The 16,081-nt window shown below is 44.4% G+C and overlaps 1 protein-coding gene across 6 annotated transcripts in view; it reads left to right on the top strand.

Annotated features, from left to right (window-relative positions):
* Positions 1–16,081, top strand: part of dgkza (diacylglycerol kinase, zeta a) — a 122,631-nt gene that overhangs the window by 26,593 nt on the left and 79,957 nt on the right. For 2 of the 6 annotated variants that reach the window (XM_062549991.1, XM_062549990.1), the window contains exon 1: positions 15,883–15,973. The exons of the other annotated variants lie outside the window; for them this stretch is intronic. The gene's annotated coding sequence lies outside the window, so the exon portion shown is untranslated. Of the gene's footprint in view, positions 1–15,882; positions 15,974–16,081 lie in introns of those variants that run through there. 6 annotated transcript variants of the gene reach the window in all.

Genomic DNA, 16,081 nt, shown 5'->3' with positions numbered 1-16,081 from the left:
TGCAAGGCTGTTTCATCCCAGATATCTTTGATTTCTGTTTTTTTTTGTCCCGAGTCTATAGTGTGGATTAAACATCTGCTTGGCCTTGACATCTGACTGATGCATGTCAGTCTGATTCTGATGTTCTCCATGACGGGATGCCAAGACGCTGGAGACGAGTGTGAGACATGAGCCCCTCATGCAGTGTGTTTGTGTGTCAGGAGTCGCTTACGCAACGCAGGGATTAGCTCCATCCCATTAGCATGAGGCTTAATCTGGATTTAGTGGCCTGGGCATCATTCTTGACAATCTAGGAGAAGTTAAAATGTCGTTTTTAAGTGTGTAGCCAGAATTTACCATTTACCTGAATTCAATTATTCATTGATTTATAGCCATTCACAATCACATTTACTGTGACAGAGCCTTTGCTAGTTAGTCAGCAAGAAGTGTTACTCTACAGTATGTGTGTCTGTGAGATGTGTGAATGTGGACGTGTGTTTTATTCTCTGTCCTCTGTGATGGATCATTGCCTGTCTTGGACCTCTGTCCCGGCAAGTGGCTACAGTACCCCCCTTAAGCCTATCAAGTGCACTCAGTTCAACATCTCTGGGTAGAAATAAATGCTCTACAACCAACAGCACAAGTGGCCAGTGTAGAACATTTTGTTCTTCTAGCAATTCTTTGTCTAACTGAAATGGTGGAAGTGTGGCAGTGGTTCCATATTCCAACCGTTATGGTGTTCTAGCCTCATTTGTAGCACACAGAGGTCCAGAAATCAGCTGGCCAGCCCATAGGAGTGGTCTCAGGCTCGCAGTGGTCTCAGGCTCAGCTGGCCAGCCCATAGGAATGGTCTCAGGCTCGCAGTGGTCTCAGGCTCAGCTGGCCAGCCCATAGGAATGGTCTCAGGCTCGCAGTGGTCTCAGGCTCAGCTGGCCAGCCCATAGGAATGGTCTCAGGCTCGCAGTGGTCTCAGGCTCAGCTGGCCAGCCCATAGGAATGGTCTCAGGCTCGCAGTGCTCCTCCATCAGGGAGTGTTCAGCAGCGTGGCCTTGATGCTGAGGACCTTTGCTTTAGCAAGTATCAGTAGACTGGTGACAGACATACTGTAGCCCAGGGTGTGCCAAGGATCAGACTGAGAAAGGGCTCGCAGAAGTCACTGATGAGTCTGACCAGGCCAAGCTGTTTTGTAGTGCTGGATGACTATGTTGAGGAGCGTTGTGGCGCAACTTAAATGTTCCATCTGTCGATATCTGTCGGTATATAGATATAGATCTATCTACTGTATATATAGGTATAGATGTCACAGTCCTTTGCTTTGCTCTTGGCATTGTTCACAGAGGTGAGAGAGGTGGAGCACCATGTCTGTGGTGCCCAGTACATAATGATATAGAGACAGAAAAGGTGCACTGGTGCAAGCAACAGTAACCTGCATCATCACTGTTGGGGTGTATTATGGGTATTGTAGTTCTAGATGTGAAGGAGGATGTACAGTTTGGAGAACAGCAGGTGTTCTAGTAGAAGATTCTGTTGGCTGTTCATGGGGCTGATGGCAAGAGGAAAGAAACTGTTCCTGTGTCTGGTGGTTTTGGTGTAGGAGGTTTTATTCCATCTAAAATGAGTGAGTGAACTTGTGGTCACAACGGCTTCACTATTAGTTGCCATCCATCAGTTACAAACAGTGTAGGGTAAAGTGACGATAGCTTTAGTAACATGTGAGTGCACTTGAGCAATTTTCAATTGGTAGCAAGCACCCACTTTAGTAGATTAGTTTCCACATTCTGTGGTATTATGTTTTCCTTTTAGAGGTTTTCAGAAATGGTAGACCACAGAGATGCCTTCCCCCATAATGTACAGTGGGAGAGGGAAGGCTTGCACTGGAGGAGAGTAGTAGCCTAGTCTCTGCTCTCTCTGCTCACATATGCCTGGACACCCAAGCCATCTGTCCCCTTCTTCTCCCGGTCATTAGGCGGGTGGGTGGGTGTGTGTGTGTGTGTGTGTGTGTGGGGTGTGTGTGTGTGTGTGTGTGTGGGGGGGGGGGTTCTCTCTTATGGTCTGCCAATCTCTCTGTGTGAGGAGTCTCACTAGAGCTCCACCAAACAGAGCTGCCATCTGCTCCCTGTCCCACTCAAGGAGCCGCCCAGATTTGGCCTATTTCCGCTCCGATCAGATGGCATATCAAAGTCATTCTTCATTCAGGAGTATTCAATGAAAATACCTGTGTGAATTAAGTAAGCATGAAGGCTGCCGTAGCCCATAATGTTCCTCAATGCTTGATGTAGCTGAGCTTTTCAAATGGCAACTGAAATCCCCAAACTGATTCAACACTTCCTGCCAGTTCATGTGTGTCCAGGTTGGATGGGACTTAGAAAGCGACGTGACGTGTCTTCTTCATGACTACTGTTGTCCTAGGTGGACACGGGCTATAAAGGAGTTGTATTTCATATCATATATACAGCATTGGCATGGCATCTTGTGCTTCATGATGCTTTTATTTGGAGTGTTGCTCTGAAATGAGCGCTCAGTTTTTGTCACACACAATTTTTTTATTTTATTTAAATTCACTCTGACATGTACCCTCTGGTCTGACAAGGAATGGGGGGGGGGGATCTGTCATTTTTGTCTCTCTCAACTCACTTGTAAACTGACACTTGTACTTCCTCTGTCTGATATGCAGCAACAGCAACAATTGGAACAGCTGTGTTCGATTCCTGCTATGCTAAGGTTGAGGGATTGATGGGTAGGTTTGATGTTTTGGACACGGTGTGTGTGTGTGTGTGTAGGATGACTCAAATGTACCTTTCAACTTTACCTCTGTATCTGAGTGTTCACCAACACACATGTTTCACACAATTCATCATACATTTGAAATGTTTAGTGCAACATCCTGTGAATGAACGGTGCCATTTGTTTTTGTAAAGACATGGTTAGTTCTTCTAGTAAGTAATGGCCTCCCAAGGACGTCCTCTTTAGTAACACTATTATTCTATGTTCTTGAGACACTTTGTATCTGGGGCAGGCTTCAGTTGGTGTTGTCCATACACTTGGTGTTGTCCATACACTGCCTTGTATTTTTGTGTTGGTGCCAAGTATAAGGAGTTGTTATGTGTCTCAGTTCCACTTTGACATTCCACGGTAAGCACAGGCCTACAGATTGCACCATCACGCCATCCCTGGCTCTATTAGTCTGGACAGAAATATGCTCACTCAGCCAAGAGCATCAGACACTGACCCTGAGTCACTCAAGTGACTGTAATAGCATCTTGTCATCGTCCAGTGAGAAAGTGGAGGGAAGTGAGCAGGGCGCTCTGGAATGGAGGAGTCCGGTTGCTTCAGATGGCACATCAGACTCGGCCTCTGCGCAGCAGTGGGCACATCAGACTCTGCCTCTGCACAAATCTGGGACAGCAGAAATCTGATGGGAAGCCAGTGGGGCCATGTGATGACATCATATTCTTGAGATCTAATAATAATAATAATAATAACTTGGATTTATATACTGTAGCGCCTATCATAGTACCCAAGGTCGCTTAACAAATCTACAGCATTATACTCTGAATGCTGAATGAAATAACTGAACAGCCACAGGGTCAATGTCTCAAAGCTCTTTCTCTCTGAGTCAGTTTATAGGTGAATGGAGGAAATCAGGTGATTTTCCACCATTGTAAAGTTTGTTTCTCTTACCTGTTTATTTGATACTATTTCTTAATGTTGTGCTAGTAAATGTATATCATTGTTCTTTCTTTGTTTAAGAACATGACATCACTGTCAAGTCAGTTGAACTCGCCAAGCACCTCCTCAGTTGCTGCACAATTGTCTGTTTTTATCACTTTGTTAGTCATGCAAATGTCTTCCTGTTTTGCAGCAGCTAGTGACATGCATCTTATTCGGTAGCTGCTGTGGGCCTGATCACACAATGCTGAAACAATGCCCCATTTTGATGCTGCCCTTTGTCTTGACAAAGCGAGAGAAAATGTTTGGATAGAGGCGGCGGGCTGTGTTGATATGGTCATAAAAGAAATACTAGCTCTCTTACTTGGGTGTGAATGTGGTTCCGGGGAATCTTCTTACAGGGCAATAGGGCAAGTTGACTCACCGAGCAAACTGAAAGTTGGACGAAGTCATGTTGTTTTCACTATTGCCATGCTTTCCTTATTTAGCAAGCAATTTCTTCATCTCACAAGAAATGTCTTCCTTTTCCTTTAACTAATATCTGCCGCCTGCTTGGACACTTTCAAAACCAGGTTGGAAACTGGCTGTCCCTTGATCTGGATAATGCACCCTTTTAGTTGAAGGAGTTCAGTCTGGGATTAGGCTTTTATTTGTGGTATGTTTTTACAAATAGCTAATTTTAGTACCATCCTCAAATTGATTTTGATTGTGTACGGTCATATTAAAGACAGATATTGACACCTGGTGTTCCCAGGCTATTCACTACTTAGTCTTGATGTCCATGGCAGAACTTTCACAGCATGATATTAAGCTAAAACTCCTTACTGCCGTTTTTAAACTACAGTTTATGCACATTTGTTTTGCGTTACGACATCTGACACTTCTTGTGCCATGTAACCATGACTAAAATTGATGAGAAAGACCCAGCTGGGCAAATGCATACAATCGATACATAGGCTATAGCTAATTCGTTTTGGAATCAGTTTCGAGTAACACTTAACACTCCAACCAACATGGCTCTAGAGGTAGGGTTTCAGTTTCTGACACTGGCAAAAGAAAAAGGTGTACAGAACGTAATAGTCTGACAATGAGCAGTGGAATACTCCATGGATACAGGCATGCCATTCAGCAGCAGTTGAGACGATATGGAACTGTGCCTGAATACTTCGGTCAAAGATTGCAGAGCAAATCTAATGCTGCGTAGTGATTTATTCATGGTGGAAAGAATAGTAAAGGGACATGTTGCAGTGTTCTATTTGTATGTCATTCCATATAGGTTTGACTGAGCAAAATGTAAATATTACTGCTTGGTAGGAAACCGCTATTTTGAGCAGGCAACCTGGAAGTGATAAAGGTGTGTGTTGAAATATATTTAACATTAACATTAAAGACCTTGTGACTACTAGAACGCCAACGTCTCTAAAGATTGCAAATTCCTACAGTCAGACTATGATTTGTGAAACACTACATATATCCATAAGCACCATATATCGCTGGTTTCATCGCTTATGTATAAATATGTCCTTTTCAGCCTTTCTGTCCTTTTTTATGTGTAAGTGTTGACAATATTAGTAGAATAAGCAGATAGGTCTGTAGGTGAATATCAGAGGACAAATAGCACTTGAAGTACAGTATATTTTAGTTCGTTATTATCATAAGGAACTTTGAGTATTTGTCTTTAGCTTCTCAAGTTGTACTGTTAATCTCTGGAAAGCATATCTGACGACGCCACTGAAGATGACCAATGTAAGGAATGTGTTTAGTATAGTATCTCTTGTTTCTAGGCCTCTAGTTATATAACTGTGTTATACAGGTCTTCTATTCACCCCTCTACTTGAACTATGTAACTGCTATAAATCTACAAGATAAGGGGGATGGCGTTGTGTAACACTAAAGTATGTTAAAAATAGTAGAGAAAAAGCCTGTGAGTAAACTCTGCATCGCCAGAGATAGCGTAGAGTTATAGCCGGCCACCCGCTTTCTGTGACCTGTCTCACTTACATCAGCACTTTTCACAATAATTATAAAAAGTTGCATAAGCACACCAGTAGATGTTAACTTAGGGAAGGTATTTCTGTGGTCTGAGGAACTGTGCTTCTTCGGTTATTTTCAGACAGTTACGATCTATAAATGGTAGAATGTGACTTATGATGTTTTCCACACAGCACAGAAAGTGCTATTCGCTAGTGAGGAGGCCATTGTTCAGAGAGTACTTCCTCGTTCTCTGTAGTGATGTTCCCATTTGAGCCCGTCATGGCTCAAGCTCAAGGCTGTCCGGTCTCCCAGCGAGTCCCACCTTGAAGCTCCTGAGAGCTGAGGCTCCTGCACGTGTGCAAGATCAATTGATCTTTAGACCTGATCAGCGCTCCACAGGGGAGGTGCCGGGCTGGAAAAGGACTGCCATTTAATGCCTCACAGAAAAAAACAAAACATTATACTTTACATTGAAGTACATTTGTGGCTGTGTTTCAAATACCTTAATATGTTTGTTTGATGTCCATGGTGTGTGAATGCACAGTATGTTTAGTGTAACTTAAATTGTTTCAATTGTTCAGGCTTTTTTGAGTAGAGCTTGGTACTTTGCTTATTCAGTTGCCACTGTGACTCATAGGCAGTGTTGGGAAGGTTACTTTAGAAATGTAATGTGTTACAGTTACAAGTTACCCTGTTTAAAATGTAATAGTAGTGTAACTATTTGAATTACTTTTTCTGAGTAACGTAACTAATTACTTTTGATTACTTTTGATTACTTTTCCGATTTTTTAATGATATACTGTATATTGTCCCCAAATCCATGCGAAGATTTCGGCCTTGGTCTACAGGCTGCCTAGCAGTTCTGTACAAGCGCACAAGGCAGCAAGGGCATTCAATACATGAATTAGCATCACATTTTTTGTGAGGATAATATAATGATAATCATAACACGTTTACAGGCAGGCATGTAGGCCAACGCTGATGGCGCTGTAGACGTGATAGAGCCTATCAGAAGGTCCCGTATCAAACTATGGCTGTGGAGGGAAACAGTTCTTTTTACATACAATATTCTTTGCAAGATTTTGCTGACAATATTGAGATGTAATTCAAATTGTAATTTTGAAAAATTGAAAAAGTACCTGTAATTGAATTACACATTTTTCTACAGTAACTGTAATATATTACTGTTACATTTATTTTGTAATTAAATTACGTAACTCAATTACATGTAATGCGTTACTCCCCAACACTGCTCATAGGATGCCTCCTAATGTAAACCTGATGTAAATGATGCAAATGTCTCAAGTATTTACAATTTCAGAATAAGGTATGAGGGTCAAGAATGCACCAATGACTAACTGTAGCTATGATATGAGGTGGATTCTTAACGGCATTCAAACATTATTGTTTGTCTACAAAAATCTTGTGACATATATTGACACTGGTTGTGATTACAGTAGCTGGGCAAGCAGGTGAAGTGGGGCGAGGCCAGTTATTGCTTAACTGACCTACTGTACAGTAAGCTGCTGCGTAATCACGTAGAGGAGGCCACACGCTCTCTCTCCTCACCACACACACCAGCCAACACCCAGCTAATGAGCACACACGCGCACACACACACACACACACACACACACACACACACACACACCCAGCATCAGAACAACACCCTGCTAGAGGAGCGCACGGGGGTCACGGGGGGTCACGGGGGGTCACAGGGGGTCACAGGGGGTCACAGGGGGTCACAAGCAAACCAGCAGCCTGAGGATTCAGAACAGACCGGTTCAAACCTCGCTCTCGCCCTTACTGCAGGGGACATGAGGCTGGGTATATCACACTTCAAGGGCAGATGCACACATGCACACACACACACACTGTAAGACTCTACACAGTGTGCCCACCTCACCACCTCTTCTGGTTCCTCATGGGAGTTCTCTGGCCATTGATTCTGATGCTGGTTCTGGATGGATTGTATTTGATGTCACCCTGCTGATGTGACTTAACAGGGGCTCCATGCTGCCCGGCTCCAGGCCTGTTCTAAGCAGCATCCTGCTCCAGGCCTGTTCTAAGCAGCATCCTGCTCCAGGCCTGTTCTAAGCAGCATCCTGCTCCAGGCCTGTTCTAAGCAGCATCCTGCTCCAGGCCTGTTCTAAGCAGCATCCTGCTGGAGATACTGTAGGAGGTGATACGTCTTGATATGTTGACGTCCTGATGCTATAAGTGAGTTCTTTTACAGGCAGTGCTGCAGTTTGTGTAAACCAAGGCAGTGTAGCGTCACACAGCAGCTTCAGTTGCTAACAAGAGGCACTTGCCAAGCAAGGATTTGTGACCTAGAGATCTTTAGAGATATTGTGAAATATGATCATGAATATGATTCCAGTTGGAAAGTTTGTAAGTAGCAAGTTTATTTAAATAACATTTATCTACTGCTACTGCTGCGTCACTTACAGTACAAGTATACACACACACACACACACACACACACACACACACACACACACGCACACAGTACACACACACACACACACACACACACACACACGTGATGTCGATGCAGCAGTATCGGTAGCCTTGCCTCATTTTATGAGCACAAACCATATTTGTACCACTGTAGAAGTTTGGTTCCGTTCCAGCCATTATTAGTGGGGAAATTTAGGCTGATAGTGCTTACTCAACCAATGTTCGGCCAAGGGGAAAAAGCCTCTGGGAGGATGTTTGGCTCGAGGTCATAGTGCAGAGGTCATAGTGCAGAGGACCCCAGGGTGAAATGACTCTGAACCATCCCTTTAACCACAGTGGCACATAGTTCATTGTATCAAACTCAGATAGTCATAATGAAGCAAAGAGATATATTCCCATGTATAGTCCTCATGTATTCATCTCAGAAATTTGGCAAGATCAGTGTGTAAACCTTGGTTATGGTTGTTTATGTTTAGAGTATAGCTGTCACATATTGTATTGTTTATTGTATATTTCATGTTACAAGCAGGTTTACTTATAAATCACTTTAAAAACAACATCAAGGCACGTAAACACAACCATGCACACAAGAGCACAAGAGCAGGGAAGAGCAATACAACTATGGTACATGGGTAAAAGCAAAGCAGTTAGACCTGGATATAGTGGCATTAATGTTGAATATGTGCAGGGTCCAACATTAGCCCCTGGCATAATATGGGTACAATTCTTTATTGGTGAATTCAATAGGCTTAACATCATTTTCATCAGCACAATTCAGAAGTGGACTGACAACATTGCACAATTCTTTGATTGCCTCTTGCTGTCCAGTGTGGTCTGGCAGAGCAGAGCAGAGCAGACGAGTAGAATATGGCTGCTTTTGGCAGAGCAGAGGACGGATTGACGGCAAAGTCTTGATTGCTCATTGATCCTCTGCAGAACTTGTGGGATTTTCTTTGCTTTTTAGGCTTTTGTTTGTGGAAAATACATTAACATTTCAAAATGGGGAAAAGAATGGACATTTAGGGTTCTTTATTTGAACTATGGTATCATAACATCAGATTCTGGTCATGTGTGCATGGGTTTCTCTGCAGCTTGTTATTTGATGATATATTCATAACTACACCCACGTATTAGCACATGAGGCTATCAAATCATTTTCTCTCTCAGCAGCATAGAGCGTGTATGGCTACACCAGCTTGCGCCTGTCAGTGCAGTTTTACCTTCCTACTATCCTGAGAAGGTTTGTAGTGCTACATGTACTGTAGGTTTAATTCATGTTTCATCAACTGGCCTGTTGGCTGACCAGATCTGCCCCCCCGGGTGGACGTCCCTGTTTTAAATAAGGACTCTTCCGCATCACTTGCTGGTCAAGGATCTCACCTGTTGAAAGGCATTTGGTTCTGTCACAGATGCGTTGTGCATCTGATCACTTTAACCTCCTCAACTCGTGTTGCGTGCATATCTCTGTATCTCTCCAGTGTTAGCCATGTTGATGCAACTGCAAATAAGCCATAGCTCATCCTAACTAGCTCTGCACCCAACAGCAGTCATCCCCTCCTAAGAAACAGATGAGCTTCAAATGAAGGGACTACAAGATGAATGATGGCGCCCCCTAGTGGAAAGTCTTTTAAGAGAAATAATATGAGTTATATTTGCAGTATATTTATAAGTATATAAGTATATATCCTTTTTTGATCCCCTGAGGAAAATTTGTTCGCTGCATTTAACCCAATTTAACCGAATTAGTGAACACACACAGCACACAGTGAACACACAGTGAGGTGAAGCACACACTAACCCAGAGCAGTGAGCTGCCTGCCCAACCAGTGGGGCTCGGGGAGCAGTGAGGGGTTACAGTAGGGGCCTTGCTCAAGGGCACTTCAGCCATGGTACTGGTCGGGGATCGAACCAGCAACCCTCCGGTTACAAGCCGGAACCCCTAACCAGTAGGCCACGGCTGCCCCAGTGACCTCACCGTGCACGAACACAAGTGATCAGCTATTCCATTTTGACGCACTAAATCCATTTGGATTACTCCCAATATTTCTTATGACAACATGGCTCCAAAGATGAGGCATTTTTAAAGTTAAAATCAAGTTGAGAAATGTAATACAATTACAATTTGACATATTAGGCCTAAACATTATGTAGATAAAAGCCTGGGTGATTTGCTGCCATGTATTGCTCCTTTATGCTGGTGTGTGTGTATGTGTGTGTGTGTGTGTATATATGTGTGTGTAATCACAGAGGCAAAACATTTGGTTCTGTCACAAGAGTAAAAGCATTGTGTTGATCATGCACAGGTATGACGGAGCATCATGCGCTACTGTTCACGCCCACTGTTGCACGTCGCACTTCATGTTGCTATTTGGTCCTCTCAGGGACAGTGCAGCAACCATTGTCTTGGATTTGGTCTCATATGACACAGTAAAACTCATCTGGTTTTGGACTGTACAAGCCGTATCATTTCTAGAATCATTTGAAGGCTTGTGTTGTGATGGAGGGTGTTGGATGGTTGTAGTGATGTATACTCTCCACCAGATGGCTCACAGGCCTCAGTGGCGGTAATACATATGAATGATGTTCTCTCCACAATGATTTTAGCATTGTTGCAGAATCCAACTTTAAGATTAATCTTTTGGCCAGTTGTAAAGGGCCAAAGAAAGAATGCTGGTTGATCTAAACTGATGATGGGTGATTTTTTTTTTGCAATTACTGAGACATGGAGATAGTTTCTTCTGGAAATTTTTATCTATTTGAGTTGTTAAATAATAAGACATAGGATAGCAGATATAAGCATTTTGATGATGCATTAACTCACACGGTAGTTTCAAATTATGTAGCATTAATATTGCCTCACATTTAAATGTTTTTATCATTTATTATTCAAACATTTGTGCCACTTTTGAGCTAGAGAAATGACACGATGCCCATTTGCAATCAAAAAGAGGAGATTCAATTAGTGTTATGTTCATGTTGTAAGGTTGTCACACAAAGCTCCATGGCAACTCACAAGTGTACCTGTGTGGCCACTAACCCGTTGAAGTCCAGCTGGTTTACTGTGTGCTATTGTTAGTCCTCAAGTGTCTGTGCTCACTTTGATCGCAATCACACGTCCAGTCTTAACAAAAGCAGCCCTCTGCTAGCCCACCGCTCTGAGCACTGCACTCTGCACTACATTCCACTCAGCTCCAGAAAGCTGATACTCTGCCATCAGCTTGATCTGTTAAGCAGTTTTAAATTCCCATCAATTAATTGAAAATGCTAGGAGAAATAATGGGCAAAGGATGTGTGTGTGTGTGTGTGTGTGTGTGTGTGTGTGGTTTGAAGTGGAAATCAGAAGCCCAAGCAGAGGTACAGTGTGTGTGTACCATAGCTGCATTGTGCTCAGAGGCCTAAGAGATCTTAGCGTTCCCATCATTGGAATAGCACCTTAAATGGCAGTGAACAGGGTTATTATCACTCACTCGGCCCCCAGTTTTAATTATTTTCAGTTGCCTGCGAAAAGTGCTTTGTGTTCCTGTCTTGCAACCATCTGTGAGTAGTGCACAGAGCCATATATGGACATACAAATGTATTAGCATACCAACTTGTAGATTTGCTCATTACTTTGCTCATTGTTATGTTGCAATTGTTCCTTTTGGATATATACTGTAGTGCATATTTTCCACACATTGTGCATTGTTTGTCCTCATGTATTTCTATAGGCCTGAAGAAGCCTTATTCTGCCACTAGATCTAAAAAGGAATACTGTATGTGACTATAAATAGTGGCCCACAGGGTTCACAGGGAACATTCCGAGAGAAAACCCACTCGGAGTAGATAAGCGAAGTGCTGCAATTCCTTTTCAGGTGGAAGGGAAATAAAGCGTGTGCCCTTTTTGATTTTCTTCCTCCTTCCTCCTCCTCTTCCTCCTCTTCCTCCTCCTTCTTCATCGTCTTCTTCTTGCTAGAGTATTCTGCTACACAGTCATTTGTCATAGGGCAAGACACGTAGCTTGTGCACAGATGTAATTGAGGCAGTGTCATCAGGCGCTGTTCACTGAGACGGTCTCCTCACAGTGACCCTTTGTGAGTTCACTTCCTCATATTCTCATGTTGGTTATTCCAGCGTGTTCCTATAAATCCTACAAACTTAGTAGCATTAGCCATCCCAACACTTCCTGCTGCGCTCTCTTTAGTAGCATTAGCCATCCCAACACTTCCTGCTGCGCTCTCTTTAGTAGCATTAGCCATCCCAACACTTCCTGCTCCTGCCGCGCTCTCTTTAGTAGCATTAGCCATCCCAACACTTCCTGCTCCTGCCGCGCTCTCTTTAGTAGCATTAGCCATCCCAACACTTCCTGCTGCGCTCTCTTTAGTAGCATTAGCCATCCCAACACTTCCTGCCGCGCTCTCTTTAGTAGCATTAGCCATCCCAACACTTCCTGCTCCTGCCGCGCTCTCTTTAGTAGCATTAGCCATCCCAACACTTCCTGCTCCTGCCGCGCTCTCTTTAGTAGCATTAGCCATCCCAACACTTCCTGCTGCGCTCTCTTTAGTAGCATTAGCCATCCCAACACTTCCTGCCGCGCTCTCTTTAGTAGCATTAGCCATCCCAACACTTCCTGCTCCTGCCGCGCTCTCTTTAGTAGCATTAGCCATCCCAACACTTCCTGCTCCTGCTGCGCTCTCTCTCCTGGCTCCAACACAGAGCTTGTGTCCTATCCCAGACTATCCCAGACTATCCCAGTCCCTTTCCTTCAGTTTTCCGTCCCTTTAATAATTTCACTGATGCATATTAGTAGGCTACAAAGAGTAAAATATGTTTGCCATAAATTGAACGACTGTGACCAGTTGACTTATGAAATATTGTGAGTGAAGTCATATAATCAAGGATCTGACAAGTTCAAGTGACAGCAGGTGGTTGAAGAGCAATACCAGCACACAACTGTGATGCTAACATGTGGTGAAATCTGGACAGTCTGTAGATATCTGCTTGCTCTTCTCTCCTTCGGTCATCAAACTGTTGTCTTTCCCCTCCGTCTCTACCCAGTGGAGGAGATGTGTGTGCTGGTGTGTGCAGTTGTGCTGCTCTGTTAGTCTTCAAAACGCTGGGCCAACACTCTGTCACAACAGACCCCTAATCTGGCACCCGCTGGTGGGGAGAGTCTAGAGACGTGCTCAGTGATACTCCTTAGAGGGTATGAGGCAGAGGGAGAACAGCAGGGTCTCTCTCTTTCCTCTCTCTGTCTCTCTCTCTTTCCTCTCTCTCTCTCTCTCTTCTCTCTCCTCGCTTCTCTCTTTCCTCTCTCTCTCTCTCTCTCCTCTCTCTCTCTCTCTTTCCTCTCTCTCTCTCTCTCTCTCTCTCTCTCTGTCACATTGCACATGGGCTTGATCACATATAGCTTGCTCCAGTATCAGCAGTAATGCCGGGAGGGACGTGCGGGTCACAGCTGGACATCAGCATCATCTCGTTGCGATGGTTCCCCGTGGCGACAAGTGGACGAGGCCAGTTGGCCAGTTAAGGGGGCACAGGTGGCATAAGGAGATGATCCCTTCATCGCTACTGGCAAGTGAAGCAGTGGGAGTCTTGGGCTGGAGGAGAAGCAGCCATCTCCTCCCAACCTTATGCTGACCCCTTGTCTCAACGCATTACATCCGCCCCTGTTTAGTCCTCACCCCCACCTTCAAAAGAGTCATTTTCTCTATTTTCTATTTCCCTGTTGACTCACAGCCATACCAAGTGCCCCACATACTGTGTGCCTCCCGATCAGACTGAGAGCCAGAGCTCTACAGTATATCTCCCAGCCTCATGCGAGCAGTGACTCACCCAGCCTTCTCCCCGAGTCTGCTCCCTTCCTCAAGATGCGACCTTAAAATAAGCTCTCCTATTTGCCTGTGATATGTGTGACTGAATGCAAATCTTTGAAATGATGAAAGCCTGGTTTTCTGAAATCCTACCCCATGGGATGCTTATAGTGTCTGTAATTGACAAGTCATGTAGATTCTGAGTAAAGGCGTGAAGTGTTCGTCAGTTCTTTGTGACAACCTGTGCTATGACTTGGTTTCACAATCCCCCCTCCACACACACACACACACATACACCACACACACACACATACACCACACACACACGCACCGTCTGATCCGTGCATGCAAGCAAAGTTTCATTTTCCGGTAAGCAGGGCATTTTACTCCAAACCACTGCAATGCTTGCTGTTAGTTATGTTGCTGGGATTGTTTGTGTGCAAGGTTGCAGTGTAGTGTGTTCCTGTATGTTTGCACTGGTAATAGTTCTTCATTCTGTTTAGTACTAGCAGTGACCTATCAAACACTTAATTTAAGTGATCTTTTAAGTCCTGTGCGATACTATACCAAAGCAGGCCTGCTATTGATTCTGCTCTCACCCACATTAGCATGGCCTGGTAGAAGTTGTGACTCACATTCAGTTCCTCCGCAGCTTTCACATCACTTGTCCGTGTGTCTTGTGGCTTTCGCCCCGACGTGTACGTCTCTTTTTCTGGCACGTTGGTTTCTACTGCATCATGTCAGGCGCTCCCATGTAGCTGGTGTGGTTGGCCTCTGGCTCTGGTGTGGTTGGCCTCTGGCTCTGTGTCTGCAGCTCTCGGAGTGACTCACCGCGCCCGTCTAGTGCGAGCAGCGCTGGTGAGAAGCTGAGCTTGCAGAGGGGGAGTGTGTGTTCCAGAGGACAAGCGTGTCACTGTCACTGCCACCCACTCTGCTGCTGAGAAGCGGAGCCTTGTGCGTGCGGGAATCAAGAGGGGTCAGAGGTCAGAGGTCAGGGTGTGGAGTCAGATGTCAGGGGTGTCCCGCTGGCCTCGAGGGCTCCTCTCTCTGTGTTCAGTGTCCTGGAACCGGTTCCCCACACTGGCTCAGTGGCGGGAGCCAGGCAGAAGTGACAACGTGCCCAAAGCCAAATAAGACATCCTCAAGTATAGCTTGTGTTTATTTGGCATGTGTGTGTGTGTGTGTGTGTGCAGTATCGGCAAATATTCAAATTCATAAAATAATGATGTAATTCAGACCTAGGTGGGAACCTCCAGTACATTCAATAGATTTTTTAAAAATACCGCCTATGGAATGTTGTTTTTATTCACCAATTATTTCATAACTACTGTACGTGCGCTACTGCAATACTGTCTCTCCATATTCAGTCAGTTGTGCCATTCATTTCATTGCTCATTTGATTGTTTGGAGATGTTGCTTCTGCTTTGGGCTCCATCCGTTGGCCCTCGTCATCTCTGTAGGGGAGGTTGTGCACAATTAGCTTCTCCAGCCAGCCGTTTCACTGGTGCTGGTGCTGCACATGCATGGCACGTGTTTGCATGCTTGTATATGGCACAACATGAAGAGTCCGTCGCTTAACCTTGCTTGTGGGGTAGCCATGACAGTCAGGGACACATCAGCCTCTGGTCTCTGATGTCTATCACAATATCTTTGTTTATCTCCGTTAACTGAAAACCATTTATTGCATCCAAGCTTGCTGCTAGTTTTCTACCACATTATTTACAATGCATATACATACTGTATACCAAACATGACATTTACAGAGACTCCACAAAGAGCGTTTCATACGTAACTGTAACTGTTTGCATCTAAACAGTCTACAGTGCTGGAGGAAGCGGCCTCCATTTCTGGGTTTATTTTGATACACTCCACCCTCCCGCGCTTTCTCTGGCTCCCTCTGCTTCACCCCCTCCCTCTCTTTTTCTCACGCACACTGTTGCTCTCTCGCTCTATCCCCCTCCCCTTCAGACACTCCCACTTCAACAAGTCAGCCACGGCTCGCTGGCTGTGGCAGTTCCTCACCTAACAATAGCTACAGTCGTTTTCATCTCTGTGCAGCAAAGACTAATAACTTTGGATTACTCTTCATTGCTTCCTGTCAGGTTGTATACAAATCATTGTAATTCTTTAAAGTAGACTGTGACTGTTATGTTGTTGTGCATATAGAAGGACACGGTGCTTTCTCTCTTGGTCTCTGGACACACAGTAGA

This window comes from Sardina pilchardus, chromosome 11 (assembly GCF_963854185.1).
Source record: "Sardina pilchardus chromosome 11, fSarPil1.1, whole genome shotgun sequence".
NCBI classification, from domain to species: Eukaryota; Metazoa; Chordata; class Actinopteri; order Clupeiformes; family Clupeidae; genus Sardina; species Sardina pilchardus.
The sequence above is the reverse complement of the archived record's forward strand: the minus strand, read 5'-3'. Positions and strand labels throughout refer to the sequence as shown.